We start from the raw sequence: 13,254 nt of genomic DNA, 5'->3' as shown, positions 1-13,254 counted from the left end.
GATGAATGTTTACTATAAATAAAGTCGCTCGACTGTCGTTGCCATGCGCAAACTTAACAATAAAACAAACAAGTTTTGGTTGCACTGCAGACGAGCTCTGGCTGTATTACCGACTTTTTTTTTTCTTCAACGTGATGTTCCCTTTAGTTCATGTTCGATTTCCAAGGTTGGAACTTTCTTCCAGGCCGCTCAGTAATACCCTCTGCCAGGTCGCTGTCCGGAAACCTCCAAAGCTCTCCGGTCAGAGATGATATGTGCAGAGGAGCGCTGACGCTCGGCGAAGGAACTGTTAACTTGGTTTATTTCGCGTTTCTGCCAGCGTTGGGCCAATAAGAAGAATAAGTGTTAATATAAACAGAAGACGACACCAAAACGAGCGCTGCCGTGAAAATTAACGCGAGCGGCCTTTCTCCCACCTCCACGCTACGGCTTATTACACAGTTCCATTTCCTCCTTTCCCTCGACGAGGGAACTCAACGTTCATCTCTCGGCCAATTGGGATAGCAAAACAGTCCGCAGAGTCGCACCCATGGTGTTATGCCACTTCGCCGGACTCCGCCTCTGGTGTCCTACCTTCGATGAGTCTTATAGCGCACGAAAGGACGAAGACACAGAAAGACGTGGCACACACAGGCCTTGACTTAAAGCAGTGTTCATTTCGAGTAAGAGAACCTCATGTGTAAGCAAGATCAGGGATGGTGACGAGTGATCAGTTTGCAAGGCTCACCTATCTTTACGCAGATAGGATAACTCTTTAAACGAAACGGTGAATGATGGTATTGAAACGCAGCTATCGCCTAACCTATCAATCATATTTCGACTTCGATAATTTCGCAATTTAACTGACCACTGCCGTTGCCAACAATGGAGCAGTCTTGATTACAGAAACGCACGTTGTACGTTGATCATCAATTGCACTGACACCAGAATGCCTGCAGTGTCTGCAGAGCACATAGAGGTACCCCCTGCCCTTTTCCTTTGCGTTTATCGGTGTTCCTTTAAACGCTTATTCAGGCACCTTCTGCTTTGTCTCACATAATTCTTACCACATGGTAATGGGAGGTTGTACATCAGTACTTTAGCACAATAAAGCCACTTGTTCTGATTCTTCTTTTTCACACTCGCTTTTCAGCTAGGCCAGGCGTGGTTTGTCTGCACATACATTGCAATTTTGTGAAAGCGGAAGACACTACTGTGTTAATCACTCGTTGTCCTGTCTTTTTTAATCGCTGCGATAACTGGTGACGGGATGACCACAACTTTTCTCAAGTCAGGCTGGCGGAAGCCTTTCGAGACATATTTGAATTCACACGAATTGCATTTCAACAATATGAATCGCCTTTTCCTCATTTAAGGTCACATCGTAACCGCACCGTCCCTCGCCCTCACCTCACATCTGCCCTTCGCCATCTCACCCTCACCTCACCACATGAGGGCAGATGAGGGATCGCCCTCGTGAGGATGTCCATGTGTGTATATGTCACTTTTTTTTTCATTACAGTGCAGTAGGCTCAGCCTTTGCTTGTGTGTGTTTTTCGGCTGTGCACCCAATTATCTTCTATGACTTTCCCAGTGCACTGAAACCTGTCGCCCGATTTATTAATCTTGATTTTCTCTCGGTTAATCAAAACCTGATTATTACTTCCAGCCTACATTGCAGCCAGCATAGTATCTATTTAGCGTAATCCGTGCCTTAAGATTGCACACACTTTCTTTTACCATTACGTAATAAATACTTATGAAGTTTGCGAAACCACTCATAAAGGCATTTAATCTGACTAATATCACCCGCATCTCCATCTTCCGGTGAAAGGCAAGTAACGCTTTGCATGACTTCAAGAACTAGCTCGGCAGCATCTCAATATAGCTTGTCTCTCTTTCTCTCTTAAAATACTGACAGCCAAGCGTGTTTTGCGCCAACGCTTTCAGGGCCGACGTATGAGAGTGGGCGGCGGGCCACTGTAGGGCGGTGTCGCCATCTTCAGTCGAACCTGGTAACCCTGAATTGAAATAATACGTGTGGGATGGTGTCGTCGTCTCCCCTCAAGATGGCGACACCAACCCACTCGAGTGATTTCAATAAATAAAATCATTAGTCATGTTTACCAGGTTCAGCCATATTGCGCCAAATTGCCTGATTTTGAAGACTAGCGGCGGGAAATTTTTTGCGTTGGCTTCTAAGGTTCTTTGTTAATACATTTCAAACAGGGATTCCCCTGGTGAGAACGGCAAAAAAGGTAGCCCATATATTCAAACAGCTAATGGCTTCCCTTGGCTCTTTCAGCCGTTTTCGTGGTAAGCCCGACGGGGATCAGTGTGCGGTGAACCGGCGACACAAAGGCGCCGATCAAAGGGCGCGCTCTCGCGCGGCGGAGTTACGGGGCGCGTTTGTCGGCGGACGCCAGGTAATAACCTAAGAATTACAAACAACCTGCGATCACAAAGCTGTAGTTCGCTTGCTTTTCATCTCTTAACGAGAGCCGAGTCAGATGGAGTACGCTGGCAGTTTAACGACATTGTTCTGCTAACGTCTTCAAAAGTTTGCTCCTCAAGTTTGCTCGTAAAACTAGCTGCCCAAAGAGTACGCTGGCAGTTTAACGACATTGTTCTGCTAACGTCTTCAAAAGTTTGCTCGTAAAACTAGCTACCCAAAGAGACATCTTTGGGTATTAAATGGCCGTTTCAGACGCGCAGAACCGCTTCAAGTCACAGAAATAGGCGAACCCAATCCGCCTCTTTCAAGGCCCGACGGCGCATGCGCCCTGCCCTAGCGGATTAGTCTCGAAACGTTTTGGAAGGGACGCGCGCGCAGCCGCGCGGCCAGATGTCGGGGGAAAGTACCCCCAGAAAACAGCGCTTGGACGCGCGCTGTTGCAAACGCTCGTGCCATGTACCGCGTTGAAACTCTACTGGTATCTCGGCGTCGGCGCGGTGCCGAAAACGTGCGTGAGACTGCAACTACAGTTTGGAACAGAAAAGGGCCAGGGCTTGGTCCGAACTGCACCGTTAACCACGTAGTTGCCGCCTTGCATTGACGGCTGTCAAGTTGATCGATGAACCCCTGCGTTACACTTGGGCGACACTTCAAAAACACGTTGCTGACGCATTCTTCTTGCAGCGTAGGCCCACTGTTGCTGGTGGTGCCAGTGCGTGCCTGACTTCCTGTACTGTTTTAAGGCGTGGTAACATTGGGTCGATACGAGACCGACAAGACGCTGACGCCGACGATTGGCCGACTATTCAGCACTGTGTCACTGAGATCACTTGATAGTAATAGGCCGGCAACGACGCGACCGATGGGTGCGAGTTGTCATATAGCGCGACGCGCTTTCGTGTCGAAGCACCGACAAAATCAGCGTGCCGACCGTGATAGCTTGACCGAACCCTACGTGATTAGCCGTCGAACCGACAACGCGATAGCTGCAGCTCATTCACTTGTACATATAATTATTCGCGCTCAAAATGCGTCGACATGCCTTCGAAATTGAAATGCACGAGCTTCAGTCCTCTCAAGCCGCGCACGTGAAATTTGAGTCAATGTTGATCCTCTTTAGTGAAGTTTGGGTTAGGCCTGAGCCCGTCGAGTTCGTGCACCCGCTAACGATGAAGCTGGACTTAAAAAATAAGCAGTCAAGACGAAGGAAACCGCTCTTATAGTTAGGTTGCGGCGATATAGCGATTTGATAACTACTCTTCATTTCGCACGGCACGTACACAGTAAGCGGCAAGCGGCGACACAGCGCTGTGCCAACATCTTGTACTTGGGTCATCGTTCCCGATCGCTGCCGGTCGCACTCCCATAAATGGTTGGTCGTTATGTGTTTTTGTGTTGACATTTCTTAATTCCAAAGAAGCATTGTTTACCTCTGCGTCAAAAAGGAAAGAAGAGACAGTGCATTCGATACAGCAGCATAAACTCGCTCAGTCGCCAACGCTGTCAGCGATGGCAGCCGCCTTCTCGCTAGACAACTGCTGGCATAGAACTGGGGACTTATGCCGATCACAGCTGTCTCTAATAATACTTTATAGCACGCGTAAACTGTAAGTATGATGAAGTTAAGCAAAACCGAGAATCAGTAGTAAGAGCCCGAAATATATATGCGTCTTTATCATAGTAGGAGTTGTTTAAGGGACTCGGCCGCTCATACTGACACGTCTGTATGTTTGGCTACATGTTGACATTATTTCACATTAGCGATGCGCCGTTTCTACAATATTCGAAGAGCTCACAGCGATCTGAAGCTGTAGAGGTAAACAAATACACCGCTTTCGCAAATCCCACATGGAAGGTTGTGCTCGAAGGCTTCTTGAATATGCGAAATGTTTAGTGAACGTGTAAAAGTAATACAAAAAGCGATGTGCAATCGCAGACATCAGCGACAACGAACTCAAGGCAGCCGCGTCGGCAGGAACTTAGCGTGCCTTTCTCAGCCGCGCTGTTACCACAACAGCGCACTCGGCCCTGTTTACACACTATACTAGATGGGTGAACGACATGCTGCCCCGGAGAAACCATTAACAATTAGTTGCGATCCACTAACCGCACAACTTACGCGCACTCAACACGCCCGCAGGTACACAAATCAATCGGCGAAATCCCCGACACCCTTCCAAAACGTTTCCAGCGGCGTGCGTCAGAGGGCAGCACAGGAACATGAAAGAGGCGGATTGGCTGGCCCATATAGGCAGATTGGGTTTGTGCCTTGACAGCGCAAATGGAACTTTTTTTATTCTTAGATTACCACCGACTCCTTGAGATGCGCGTGCTGTTGTGCGTGAGCTTTGCAGCATCTGAATGTTTAGACGTCATGGAGCGGCTGAACAGAGCGGCCCGCCTCTCCACCCGTCAGTATCTCATCCTGTGGTGGCTGCGATAGAGGGCATCGCGAGAAAGTAAAAGGATGGCAGTCAACTTCCACACCGGCGCTGGCGCCAAATAGCACATCTTCCTCTTCACAGTCACACACTCTCTCTCTGTCGCTGGAGACAGCACACATGGTGAAGCGGCTTATAAGCAAAGCCACTTAAACCACCAGTACACAAGTGCTGACTAGCGATTCTATTCTTTACTTAATTACGCAATGAAGCAGCGAGCGCTAATTACGCATCGCGTTAACTAATATTCGTCATCTGACGCATCATTCCTTCAATAAAGCTCTTGAATTTACCCGCTTTTTCCTAGCACTGACAATCGCCATTGATGGTTTCAGCATATAATTTTTTCTCAGACTAGGCTACACCTCTTGCAGCGCACACTACGTGCAAACGACCATCATCTCTTTTCATTCATGATGTTTCTTTTGAAGGGACGATGAAAGTTCTATCGCATTGAAGATTAAGCGTATATTGAAGATTAACCTTGGACTGGCGTCTGGAGATACTTACATATTTGTTATTTCTTTACCGTCCACAAATATTTGTTGTTTAAGTGTAGTACTTCAAAATAACCGCGACCTCAATTTCAACCTTTTTCTAGTCATTTGCAAAGGTTTTGCTGCGCCTTAGCTCAGCTTTTTAAAGGAATATGACTTGGTAAACATTTCTTAACTCATCATCAAAAATATCTTCTAGTAGCTTTCGTAGTTATACGTGTCGATTGGGCTCAAATGCCTTTACTCATTTTCTTCGGGGACTAGGGAAGTGGTGTATTATATTCTCCGGTAATAAAATGTTTTTTTCCCCTTGTAATTTTCTGAGCAATCAAACAATAACAGGCTGTGATTCATGGGCTGAGCCAGAAGCCATTTCTGTTTAATGGATTTTCTCTGCTGAATATTCCATCTATGAAGAGGAAGCAGAGTTTCTTAAGACTGACCTTTAAGCGCATCCAGAAGCGTTAAAGGGAAGCATTATAAAGAACAAAACAAAAAAACAGATGTATGCAGGTCTGAAGTAATGTTGTTTTGTTGATAATAGCCCATGCCTACTGGTTGACTACTTCTTTTGCTATTTGTAATTACTTGCAGAAAACTGGCTACTTTTTGGTTAATTTTCGAGATTTCTTTCGAGTCCAGCATCGTTTTCCCGAACGCCTACTCAGCCAGTGATGCCGGCGCCAGGTTTTTATAACGAAATACTATGCTTTCGTAGCTCACGAGGAGATTTTGAGTCTTTTTGGAAGATTCCTATTTATTTATTCACCTATCTATCTATCTATCTATCTATCTATCTATCTATCTATCTATCTATCTATCTATCTATCTATCTATCTATCTATCTATCTATCTATCTATCTATCTATCTATCTATCTATCTATCTATCTATCTATCTATCTATCTATCTATCTATCTATCTATCTATCTATCTATCTATCTATCTATCTATCTATCTATCTATCTATCTATCTATCTATCTATCTATGAGAGTACCCACAGCCCCTTTTGTCATATTCCAGTCGGAGCAAACAAGCAAATCTAAGACAAACAGGAGAATCAATACACAAAACTATACAAGCTTTATTAAAATAGCTGAATAGCCATAAATTGAAACAACCAGAAGCTATTTAAGCAAACTTAGTCATTAATTGGCATGGTTATGAAAGGTTACTTATTTGCATCTCTAAAACGGTAAGATTTAATGGCAGTAACTGACATTTCATTTCATGCAATCTACCTAAATATGTTTGGTTCTTGGCCAGAAGTACAAAATATTTTACTCAATCTTCGCTTTCTCGAAAGCAATGCGGCCCACAAAAGAAGGCCTCCCAGCGATGCTGCTTAATTCCTTGGGTATATCTATATACGCAGATGATATATGCATATAGACGTCTAACAAATATCGAGATTTCTTCATCGGGTAATATCTACAGCGGGTTTAATACAGTACGCGATTGCGTCAAGGAGCAAGGCATCCACATTTCTCATGCCAAGTCAGTGCAAGAAAGAAAGTGAAGAACTCTAAACTCTTCGTGGACGGCCAGAGCATTGAAATCGTACGCAAGCATCGTTTTCTTGGTGTGAATCTAGACTGCCAGCTAAGCTGGACCCAACACATATCTACTCTTGAAGGACAAATCAACGCCACCACAAATGCTTTCCGTCGCATTGCGTGCACGAAGTGGGGCGGAACATCGGCGCCACTACTACAATGTCTTTGCCCCCTCATCGACCAAAAGATTTCCTATTATGTGGTCCCAATTCACTGCGGAATTAAAGGGAATGAAATGACGGATGTGTAGGCAAAAGCGGCTCAAAAAAATTCGGAAACACGCCTTATTCCCATATCCCAGTACGACAGCAGGCGCACCTTACGAAGACTCAAGCGAAAACTGTGTCTGCCGAACTAGTTCCCAAAAAGCATAAAAGATTCCATCTTATATGCAGTTGAGCCATATCTTGAGGTCCAACTAGACCCTCAGCTCCCACGACACCCATCGACACGCTCCTACATCGTCTCCCCCTCACAGCTGCTTACATGAAGCACTTCATATTCCGAATTAAGCGTGTGACCTCCCCCAACATGTTCGTATGGTCACACAGCGAGGGCGTGTGCCACATAATACTCGACTGTCCCAAGCAAACCATATACGGACAGCGCCTTCAACAAATGAGTTGAGTTGACAGGCATCAGCCTTTCTCACTTACCAAGGAGTTACGATTAGGGCCTTCGAAAGTGCTCCACACAGCTATGAAAGCACTTCAACGCTTCTTCGAAGATGCCGGCATTTGTGACGATAATAACCTCCACTGCATTGTGAGTAACTGTCTTATTGCCGCATTTAAAACATGTGTACACGGACATACACGGCCTTTCAGAACTTCTCGAAAGAGCCTTTCATTCGTAGTGTGTTAAACACCTCGTTTAATTCATTTCTTGTTACATATTCAATCATTTCTTAATGCTAGAATTTATATATAGTTTAGTTTTTCATCACACATTACCAATCAAAGGAAAAGGGGTAGCCGTCGCCAGCAAGCGGTGACAATTGATCTGTTTATTTTAGAGCGCAGCTCTTTGGCGTCCGTTCCTGGGTTTCGCGTCGTCGTCGTCGTCGTCGTCGTCGTCGTCGGCCTCGTAACCAGCTCCGCCCCCCTTTCATCCCCCCAGCGCTAGCAGCGACCGACTGATACCGCTGGATGCCGCTGACGCCGCTAGAGAGTGAAGATAACGTGACTGCATAGAACGCCGTCGCCGCCATGCAGAAAGAGGAGGAAAGGGTCCCCCCCCCCCCCCCCCCCCTGGTTCTTAGCGCTGCGGAAGCGAGGGTATCATATTGTTTGTGTCGGCATCGGCGGCGTTGTCCCTGAAACCAACTCCGCAGCTGGGGTTGACTCACTATCGGCGTCAGCGGCATCAGTCAGTCGCTGCTATCTCTTCCCTCCTCCCTTTATCGTGTTGTCCGCTTGCTGCACGCGCTTCTGCCCCCATCGTTTGCCGCTGGGTGTACACGCCGCCCCCTTCCCACCTCTTCCTGCGAGTTTCCGGTTGTCAAAGCGCCGGCTCGAACTTTGAAGTTGGCGAACTGTGCGCCGCAAAGTTGCCCAACGGCTTGCTGGTAGTAGCTGCCTACTTCGCCCCTACCGCACTCACGAAAGACGTCGTGCACCTCCTGCAGCTCGCATTAACCGTCCATCGATCCACACCGATGTTAGTAGTGGGGGACTTTAATGTTGACATAAAGACAAACAGCAATTTCCTAACACTTATGCGGGAGAACATCCCGTTCCTCTCGCTCGTAACGCGTCCCACGGCTGTGACAACCTCGCGAGGCACTTGTATAGATCTCGTCTTTGAGAATCAAGCATTGGTGTACCAAGTCGAACATATATCAGTATATTTCTCCGACCACAAAGCTTCCTTCATGACTGTCAAGAACTGTTATTGGAGTCTTTGTTAAAGGAATACGTGTGAAAAATAAAAAAAAATTCTGTGATAGCGCATACATGTGTTGCTCGATTTCTTTGCCTCAATCTATCGAAAAGGTGAAACAGCTTATTTGCTGCGCTCAAATTTCGCATTAGGAAGTAACGTAATCGTCGGTAATTTTTTTTACCTCAATAAAAAAAAAGACCTCAATTGCTGAGCCATACTATTGAAGCAGAATACCCGCACCAGTATATAGCACCGAATATTGTTTTAACTTTTGACTAGTTGAACGCAGCCGTGAAGACTGTTTCGCCAAGTAAAGCCACTGAACCATTTCAAGGAAACATGCATGCTAATGGGGTTGATTCCTTGGGGTCGATTTCCTACTGAGGAAGACACTATTGTGCATTGACTGATTTTGTCAGTCACCATTGAAAGAAAGAGAAGCTTCTGCTGTTGAATATACAAAATAACAGAAGCTCTTCATGATAGGATAAGAATATGATATAGGCAACATCTATAGCTTCGAGATATCTAAAAAATTACAGGAAGCTATAAAATATACGTTACACAGAACAACCTACTCAACTTAAACAGTATGGCGACCCAGTAAATGTAAAATTTTAAACATAAATTTTTAAAAAATGCACCAAGCATGAAGATCAAAATAGATCATTAGTATACATTTTCCTGTGATTCACTGGCCACTTTTCTGCGAAGGAATGCGACGCCGTGTGAAATTTCAGCCCAAACAATGCCGAGACTACTGCGAAATGGCTTTATCTCCACTCTAACTTCAGTTCTGGGTACAGATCGGTTAGTTGGAAGGTAGATTAGCGTGCGGATAGTCACAAATAGTTAAGTCGCTGCGTGCATTCTAGTGGGGCCATATTTATTTATAAGGTACAGTCGGTAGCGATCGAACAGCAACGTAGCGTGCGGTCCGCTTAAACGTAACCAGCCTTTTGGTCAGCGCAATGTGCTCTTGTTCGTCGTCGGTTTATGATCTCGGCTGCCCAAAATCCTTGATTCAAAATCTTGGCGGCTGTATAGCAAATAGTTCTTGCAAGTGTATGAATATGGCAGGGCCTTGTAATATAGGTGGGCAGTGGCGAATCTTCTTTATTGCAATATCATGCGACAATCCGGGCATGTTTCCAATTACGTGTATGAGACTCTGAGCTGCTGCAGTGTTCTTTTAGGGGGAAAAACAAAATCCAATAAACAAAATCCAATATAAATCAGACAAGCTACTGTAGAAAGCACAGAAACAAGTGGCGTCTGCGTTTGAAATTTCAATCAAATGAGACGCTATGGTCGCTTTATTGGCGATGCTTTCTCATTAGGCTTTCTTTTGTACACATTCTGCCAAGTTATTGGGGCACATTCTGATAGCCTGCAAAGGATGAAATGTCGTAATACTCTGTTGCACAAGGTCCTTGCTTCGGAGTTATCGATCCTTAATTGCAAAGCCAATATTGCTTCCAGCCCCATATCCTCTGCCTTTCTGGTGACCTGAAGCGCTGCATTGATTAGAAAGGCTTTAATCAATCTGGTCAACGCATTCTTCGAGCGGAGGTCGTTAGGTCGTCTAGCGAAGTGATGAACTCAGTGGTGCGTATCTGCCTCCAGACATAAAGTGAATCAGTATTCAGCACAAAGCACCCCTACTGCGTATAAATATCGTTCGCTTCCCATTAACTAAACACGGTAAGGAAAAATGAGCTGCATAGAATGAATGCATATAGCACACAATGCAAGAATCAAAACTGCCGTCTCTGCTCGAAGTTCCAGCCACTCTTTTGGCTATTGAGTAGCCATTCTTAGGTTATTCTGCTTTCTATCCACCCCCAAATTCTGTCACCATGTTATCACACGAAGCAAGACGAGTTTCTAGAAGGAACTATGGCGATAGGATCGTTCCGCCACCATGCGAATGATGGTTCGTGCATGGATATTTATCTTCGCTAGCTTGCGACTTGAGGCGTTCTTGTGGGTTCGTTCATTACTATTTCATTCTGCCTTCATAGGCCTGAATTTCAACGCACTCTGTAGTTATTGGTTAAATGCAGAAGGCAATAAGGGTCTGCTAACACGCATAATCACTTCCAATTGCCGTAGTGCCGCTTCTTCATGCAACCATGGTGTAACGGTTTCAATACAGGGTTTCTGTGTCAGACATCCTGCGCTAGAATTCTGCTGTCGAATTGTTCTATTACAGTTTGTTTAATTACTTATAACGCAGTACTTTGTTACAAATTATGAGTTCGCAAAGTCGCGAAGCCGTTTAAAGCGAGAAGGATGAAGTCTAGGCAAATACATATGCTAACCATCATTACCATGCTGGCCGACGTACCTTACTTGCAGCTTTCATAGCTACTAGCCTGACCGATTCCTCCAGTAATTATTGTAGGCAACTCTATGAACACCAGTAGACATATTGCGGCTTACGTGTCAATGAATCAGTCACGCGACCTTCCGGTACATGCTGAAGTATTTGGTGGGCAAAAAGCTTGCCGCAGGCATGTCAACATGCGCTGACAGCTTCGTGCACTGCGGGTGTTCTTTCACTTTTTGGGGATATTGTGCTCGTCCGCCGAGCCGGTTCACCATTTAAGTTAGCTGCGCGTTAGGATGTGTAAACCGAATGAAGAAATGCAGTAGGATTGACTTTCTTTCTTTTTTCAAAAGACGAGAAGCGGTGACAAACGTGGGTGCCAGTATTGCGCCGCGACAAATGGTAGCCACCGGGCGCCGACAGAGTCTTTGGACTTCACTTGCGCTTTTCTCGAAAACACAAACTAAGCGGCTGCTACTTCGGCAGTGTGGTGCTGCTTTCATGGCTGGATTACCTCAGTTTAGAGTGCAAACATGGGAAGCAACCGCCCAATTAAGTGTTCACGTTCATGTTTACGTGATGAAACGGCACATGAAGCATAAGGAGCTCTCCTGTATACATATTGTATTAGATTAGTTTGAATGACGAGAACAGTTGTTTGCTACTGTAGCGAACAAGCAGCCAAGCCACCTACCGCATCGGTTGATACCCCCGTCATACGGGCACTTCCCAATCCAGATCCGAATATAATGCTGCTACTCGGACATTTCACATCGCAATTTCGCTCAGTCCGGATTCATTCAACCGTGATAGAGCTTCTTGATGGTTATTGCAGATGTCAATCGTCTGCACCCTCAATCTCAGTGAGTCAACCAAATTCCGCGCATGTGCCTTCATGTCGAGGGCGTACGTATTAAGGTAGCGGTAGGATTTCATTTCTCCCGTATGCTATGGTGCAGGCGCATTGACGAAGCCACCATATATGTCGCCGAATGACATGTTCGGCCAACAGTTCGGATTGTTTTTTGGGCTGTCTGTGAGGAAAGGATCAGGGCACTGCCCGACGAAGGCGAAGAGATTCTTGGCGTACCGCAGGGGCCAGCTTCTAGCACCGAACTCGTGTGCTTGGAGAGATCCATCGGAGCTGATTCCACGGTAGCCGTAGCGCGAAGCAAATGTTTTGCCCACCAGCTCTTTGCACAAGTCTCGCAATACGCATTGCTCACGGCCTGTGACGCCACGCTGTTTAGGAAACAGAGCGCTTCATTCGATATACAGAAAAGCTATTCCACGCGTTTACACGCGCAAAGAGTATAACACCGTAGGAAATTTATTTCATTTCTTGTTTCTCCATTAGCGCTTTCCCTGGCCCACTTCCTAATAGTGCGCTTATTGAAGAAGGTATTCATTATTCGGAGTCTAGTTCTTTCTGCAAATTTCTACCAGCATCTCTACCTCTGCTTTTCCTAAGATAGGTGTCGTAGTTGCCGATTGCTTGTTCCCCCAGCGTGCTTTTCCCCCACTTTGGAATTGAAATCACCCACGACTACAGTATACTTAGTTTGCACCTTTCTCATTGCTAATTTGACATCTTCATAAATCTGTTCTATTTCTTCATCATCATGACTGGAGGTTGAAGCATAGGCTCGTACTAAAGTTATCATATAACTCCTATTCAGCTTTATTGCCACGCTTGATACCCTCACATTAGTGCTGTAGAATTCATCGATGTTGCCCACTATGTCCTCATGAATTAGATATGCTACCCCCTATTCTCTCTCATCTGGAAGATCTGTGTAGCAGAGGACCTGGTCATTAGTCAGCACTGTATAAGTTTCAGCAGTTCTAACCTCACTAAGGCCTATAATATCACAGGCACTCTGATAATTCATCAAAAAACCCTGCTAAGCTACTCTGACTCGAGAGGGTTCATGTGTTAAACTCTGCCATGTTCAGTTTTCAGTGCCGACCTGTCCGGATCCAGAGATTCTCAGCACCATCTGCCGCGTCTCATGCTTGGCCGCCGCCTTGGCCAGGTACTCCTCAGCCGCTGTGAACTGAAGGCCATGAGGTTATTGGAAAAATCATGGGGAAGGTAGTGGTCGAATAC

The sequence above is a fragment of the Dermacentor albipictus genome, chromosome 5, assembly GCF_038994185.2.
Source record: "Dermacentor albipictus isolate Rhodes 1998 colony chromosome 5, USDA_Dalb.pri_finalv2, whole genome shotgun sequence".
NCBI lineage: Eukaryota > Metazoa > Arthropoda > Arachnida > Ixodida > Ixodidae > Dermacentor > Dermacentor albipictus.
Note: the sequence above shows the minus strand (reverse complement) of the source record.